We start from the raw sequence: 6,000 nt of genomic DNA, 5'->3' as shown, positions 1-6,000 counted from the left end.
AACTGAGGCTTTTGCTACTGCCTCCACACTATAAATTCTCTAGTTCTCCCAATGAATAAGTGGAGCTGTTTCACTGTGTCTGGGGCTGTATCACTGCTGTTTCACTGCCCCTGGGACCAGCTTCCCCGGAAGGGCTTTCTTCCATCAGTGCTCACTGGCCGTCCTGACCCCATTTGCCGCTTCTGCTCTCCCTGCCCTCGTGGGCCGGTGGCCAATGACCCGCAAAGAGAGGGAGAGACCCCCCACACTACATGGCAGCTAACAACTGTCCATTAACTCCAGTTTCAGGGTATCTGTGCCCTCTTCTGACCTCTATGGTCACTGCACACATAAATGCACTTACATACATGCAGGCAATACACACACACATATAAAATAAAAATAATAAATGAAATATATGGTTTCAAAATATTTTTATTTATTATTTTTATTTTATGTGTACGCGTGTATTGCTGGTGTGTATGCAAGTGCACCAGTGTCATGCAATGCCCACGGAGGACAGAAGAGGCTGTCAGATTTGATCCCTTGGAACTGGAATTATGGACAGTTGTTAGCTGCCATGTGGGTGCTGGGAATCGAACCCAGGTCTTCTGCAAGAGCAGCCAGTGCTCTTAACTGCTGAGCCAGCTCTCCAGCCCCTATGAAATATTTTTTTAAAAAAGAAAAAACGATATATGACAGAATATTTGAAATCTGGTGGGTAAGTTATGGGGGGGCAGATAGTGTAGGCGGGTCTAAATATGAGTGGATGTATTATATGAAATGCAAAAAAGAGTCAATAAAAATATACATTAAAAACAGACTTTTTATTGAAAAAAAGGTAAAATAGTAGTTAAATCAGACTATCTGTACCTATGCTAGGCTTCATCTCTTAGGTTGGGAACCACTATGTATAGAACACATTTGAACTGGAGAACCTAAAGGAAATTTCAAATATGATTTTAATTTAATTCTGCTGTTCATATGGCCATCAAACTTCAGCAGCAGAATTCTCCTGGGTCCCACCCAAACTGCTATGTTATTAATAAACGATGTTCCAAGCTGACAAAGACCTATCCAAAGCATAGTGTGGTGGTATACATTTGAAATCCCAGCACTTAAGAGGTGGAAACAAAAATACCGCAAGTTTATGGCCAGCCTGTGCTATATAGTAAGATTTTGTCTCACAAACAAAGCAAAACAAAACAAAACAAAACAAAAAAAATGGACCATGGTCACAAAGTAAGATTCTTCAGTAGGATGCTTTTTGCCTGGACCAGGAGTCAGTATAGTTCAGGTACATTTCTTACTCCAGGACAACTCTTCAGCCCAATTCCAGACCCGCTAATAAAAACTGTCAGAATTTGAGTAGCTTATTTGGTGAAGTAAACTCAAGGGTGTTGACCAGTAGAATAATTCAGCTTTAGCTTGTGTGCTTTATATTTTACCAAATCAAGCTGGAGTGCATCAAGAAAATGTCTTCCTTTAAATGTTACCACCATCCACTCTGTATGGAACTGGAAAGTAATCATTGTGAATAAAACTTACAACCACTAGTAAAAGAAATGGAGAGGCAGACAGCAAGACTCCTTTGTATGTGGTGACCTAAAGAATAATTAAAAACAAGAAGGGAGAACCAAATCCCATTTCATCATTTATCGTTAGTCTTTTTCTTTTAGAAAAACTGCTCCTGGCACATCAGTGAAGCATGGAAACACTTACAGCAGCTCATTTAACGCAGAATGAGATGAAGATTCTCCTAAAATCTCATTTGCTCCAAACACTGAGCTGCAGAACATAAGAACAATTCAGATCCATTCAAAAGTAGCTCTTATGTTCTGTCATTCTTTCTTCTCCACAAACTGGAGTTCAAATTTAAAGGCATAAACCTAGTTATTCTTAATGATGTTATGCACGACTGAAGGTGCAGGTCAGTGGTAGAGCACTTGCCTAGTGTGCATAAGGTCAAGGACTTGGTCTCCAACACTGGAAAGAATCATAGTGCTGCACAGTGAAGACTCTCAACATGAGATAAGTGAAGGTTTGGAAGTAAGAGAAGTTAAAGCACAGTAGAAAATAATAAAAGAAGTATAGTGAAAGGTACCCTAACTCTCATATGATGAATCTAAATAAGATTTACAGCTGACTGTTAAAGCAGAGAACTGACCACAGATCAGGTCAAACACCACAAATTGAATTTGCTAGTCAGTTAGCAGGTGTTTATTAAGCATCTAATAAACACCCATTTTCATGGACAAAAATTCTTAGCCCTTGCCCTCCAAGAGTTTAAAAGAAACAGTGCCACCAGAGAACTTTAGTTCATACTATTAGACCTGTATTTTAAATGTGGATGAGTTTGAGTCACTGTTAAGACACTGGTTTCAATCTGGGCCTCATTAAATGAAATTCTGGTTCTGGTTCATAGAACATTTTGATTGTCATCTATAGTTGTTCTAGGAAAGTTTAGAGCTTGGTTTATGATTTGTCTCTTATTTGTTTACATTTCAATTACTATGAAGTGCAATGGAGTAAAAAAAGTTGAGGGGGTAGTGAAATGGTTCAGCAGGAAAATGCACCTGCCACCAAGCCTGACAACCTGAATTGGATCCCCAGGGCTCATATAGTGTGAAGGAGAGAATCAGCTTCTGCAAGTTGCCCTCTGACCTCCACATTTGTACTGTGGCACACAGGCCCCCACACATACACACTAATTAATTAATTAGTTAATTAATTAATTAAAAATCCAAGCTTTTTTTTTTGTTTAGGGTTCACAGTTTGACTCAAAGTCTTTCTTAGTCACTTATAATGAGGTACAAGATTCACAACTTTTGGTGGGGTTGCAACATTCACTTAGTAACAACACATTTTTTAAAAAGTAAATTAGCCTTCTTAGAATGTCTATAAATATCTTGAAGGGAAAATAAAACTTGGAAACGACCTACTTAGTGAAAGAAAGAAATTTCCCATACGAACTGAGAAGTTGAGAAAACCATTAAACAGCCTAGGGGAAAAATTATGAAAACTTTTCTTCAGCCATAACAATTACTCCCAGCCAAGGTTGTCTCCTGGGTGCACTGGGAAATAGGAAAAGCAAGCAGAGCACTGTTTCCACATACCCCATTCCTAGTATGACAAATTTCCCTCCACCGCTTTATTTCCCACGAAAGAAAATGTGCTAGAGCGGCATCACTAGAGGCCCTGCACCTAAATCTGGCTGTACCGGTAAATCAATTACAAACCTCAGCACATCAACAGTTAAGAGAATCAGATTATATGCAATGCCCTTGCATCTTGTCAAAACACAGCATCTGGATAAGGTATTGTTGTCCCAAGATGAACTTGTCTTTGGTTATGCAGATTAGAGGAATGCCTTTGGGGAAGATCTGGAAACAGTATTGTGTGGGTTTTAAAATAATATTTTTTAATGAATGTGAATTTTCACACAATCACAATATATTTTTATTGTATTTAGCTCCCCTCCCTTATCTGCACACCCTTATTATCCCCTACCCAATTTCACGTATATAGTATATGCACCCTTTGGTATGGGTCCATCCACTGGAACTTGGTCAATCTATCAAGTCTCACCCTTAAACAAGACTGACTCTCCCCCTCCCAGCAGCTATCCATTGCCAATACTTTCTGATGTAGGGCTGGGTAGTGGTATCACGCAAGGTTCCAAATGCTGTGTTTTAAAGTGAAATGCTGATAGACATGAGCCAGTAGAATAAGAGGAGGATGCTACAAGAGGAAGGAGAGAGAACTAGAGAGGCAAAATTTCATCAAGATTAGAAGAAATTGAATCACCAGGGGGCATAAAGGGAGTACGTGGGGACTCCAGGTAACAGCAAAGCAAAAGTCAAGGTAGAAATAACACAAATGACTGGGTAGATTTGGTGGTGGGTTTGTAGAAAAGTTACAATCTTATTTTAATGTTTCTCTTACTGAGGTATAAAAGGCAAGTGCATTGACATAAAATAAAAAAGGAAAGAAGCATATATATATCTTTCTTATTACATTATATATATATATATATATATACACACACACACACACACACACATAATGAAAATGAGTATGGGGGATTACAAGGCAGCCTGGGTACCCATTTGAGATCATGCATTGAAAATGAGACCAACCATCACAAAGTATGTGTTTTTCTCTCCTTCCATTCTTCTAGGTCCAACACGCCTGCCTGATTTTTGTTTTGTCTTCTTTTGGGGGGAAAAGCAGGGAGAAGGGTGGTTTGAGGAATCAAACATTTCTTGCAGTTCTGGTTGGAAAACTAGCAATACTGCTAGCAATTCTTACCTAATGGAAGAAGCAGAAAAAGGGAGCCAGAGAAGAAAAAAAAGTCCTGTTTTTTTCTTTCCTGGGGTAGGAGAGGTACAGTGGGGTTGAGTATATGGGAACACTTATACTTCGATAAATATAGTCACAGATTCTTTTACTCTTTTGCCACACTAACAGAGAGTCTGTTTACCAGGAAAATGTATCTATGCCACCCTTAGACAGTAGGGCTGGATTGTCTATCTAGCCTTAAATATGGGTAATACAGAAAGCCTCGAGAGCTTACTTTAGACCACATTATCTGTTCTGAACAAGCTAACTCCTCAAACCCCCTTTTAGCAACCTAAGCTATCCTTGTCCACGACATCTCCTGGCCAAAGAGAAAGATCCACTGAAGTTCTCACCTACCCAGTGCTAGCTCTCTTATATTTTTGTGTTTTCTCTCTCCTGCTACCCTAAAACTGATGTTAGCCACGTTTTTAGCCCCATCTAAGACTCTCTACGGTCCTACAACATCCAGAAAGAGTCAGAGACTTCTTTCTGAATTGAAGGTTGGGATTTGTACAAACAACCCTAGATAGTGCCTTCTGGGAAATCTTGTGCACTGACCAAGGTGCTATTAGAAATGGAAGCCTAGTATCTATATCTGAGGTTGGGGTTTGCTCTGGGAAGTAGGGTGATGGTGCCCAGCATGAACTCAGTCAGATGGACCTTTTTCTTTTTTCTTTGAAAGAGAATCAAAGCAAAGTCAAGCCAGTAGCTGCAACAGTTTTGTTGGCAGTAGGATACTTCCTGCTCAACACGGCCAGGGGGCCAGGGGTGTTTTCATGAGAGGTGTTAATGTGTCTTTATCGCTCAAGCCTCTTGTTCCAAAGGAAGCCACTATGGCTGTTTTCTTCTTTCAGTGCAGGAAAGAGGTTAACTTAAATCCAAATCAAGTAGAAAAAGAATCCATGAATTTCAGTATAGGGATGAAATCTAACAATAATTGCTATATTAATCACTTTGCTATGTGACCTGACACTGTTCTAAATGCATTGCCTGTTTTAGTTTTATTCAATCAAAATTCATAAGGTTGAAACTAGCATTTCTCTCTCTTGCAAGACCAAGTATCTGAAAGTCAAAGAGGTTAAGTAATTTCTTAACTGTTTGGCACTGTTTCAAAGCCAAATGCTTAATGATTACATTATGCTACCTGTCCTGTAGAGTGTGCGAGCAGGGTAAAGGTCTGGAAGGGATATCCTTGTCCTCTTAGCAAAGATTAGACCCTGGGAGGTGAATATGAAAGGAAGAAAAGCTAGAATCATGGCAAACACCAAATTCTAAATGTGTGGAGATCCTAAACAGCAGGTTGAGCATGCTGGGAGCACTTTGAGGAAAATGACACTGGCTGGCTGCATACAGCACGGATTCACGCCTTTCAGGACCCCTCAGCATATAGAGAGAATCCAGGTACCCATCACACTGGAAGGTCCCCAAAGAGTCAGAGGTGACACTGAAGTCTTCCACCTCCTTGGAGAGGGGCACTAAGGAATTTCAGTACTTTGTCAACCCTGTGCTTCCCTAACTAAAGTACTTTGGACAAAAAGCAAAGAGTTCAGGTCAAGATAATCAACACAAAACAAGTGTGCTGTGACCATGTGCAGCACGCTGCATGTTTGTGTAAAGGTGAGGGTGGTGTGGGGAGCAGGCAGGCATCTTTCTCAGATATGTCAGCAGCTAATCTTTTTT

The sequence above is a fragment of the Nannospalax galili genome, unplaced genomic scaffold (assembly GCF_000622305.1).
Source record: "Nannospalax galili isolate Female #2095 unplaced genomic scaffold, S.galili_v1.0 scaffold85, whole genome shotgun sequence".
NCBI classification, from domain to species: domain Eukaryota; kingdom Metazoa; phylum Chordata; class Mammalia; order Rodentia; family Spalacidae; genus Nannospalax; species Nannospalax galili.
The sequence above is the reverse complement of the archived record's forward strand: the minus strand, read 5'-3'. Positions refer to the sequence as shown.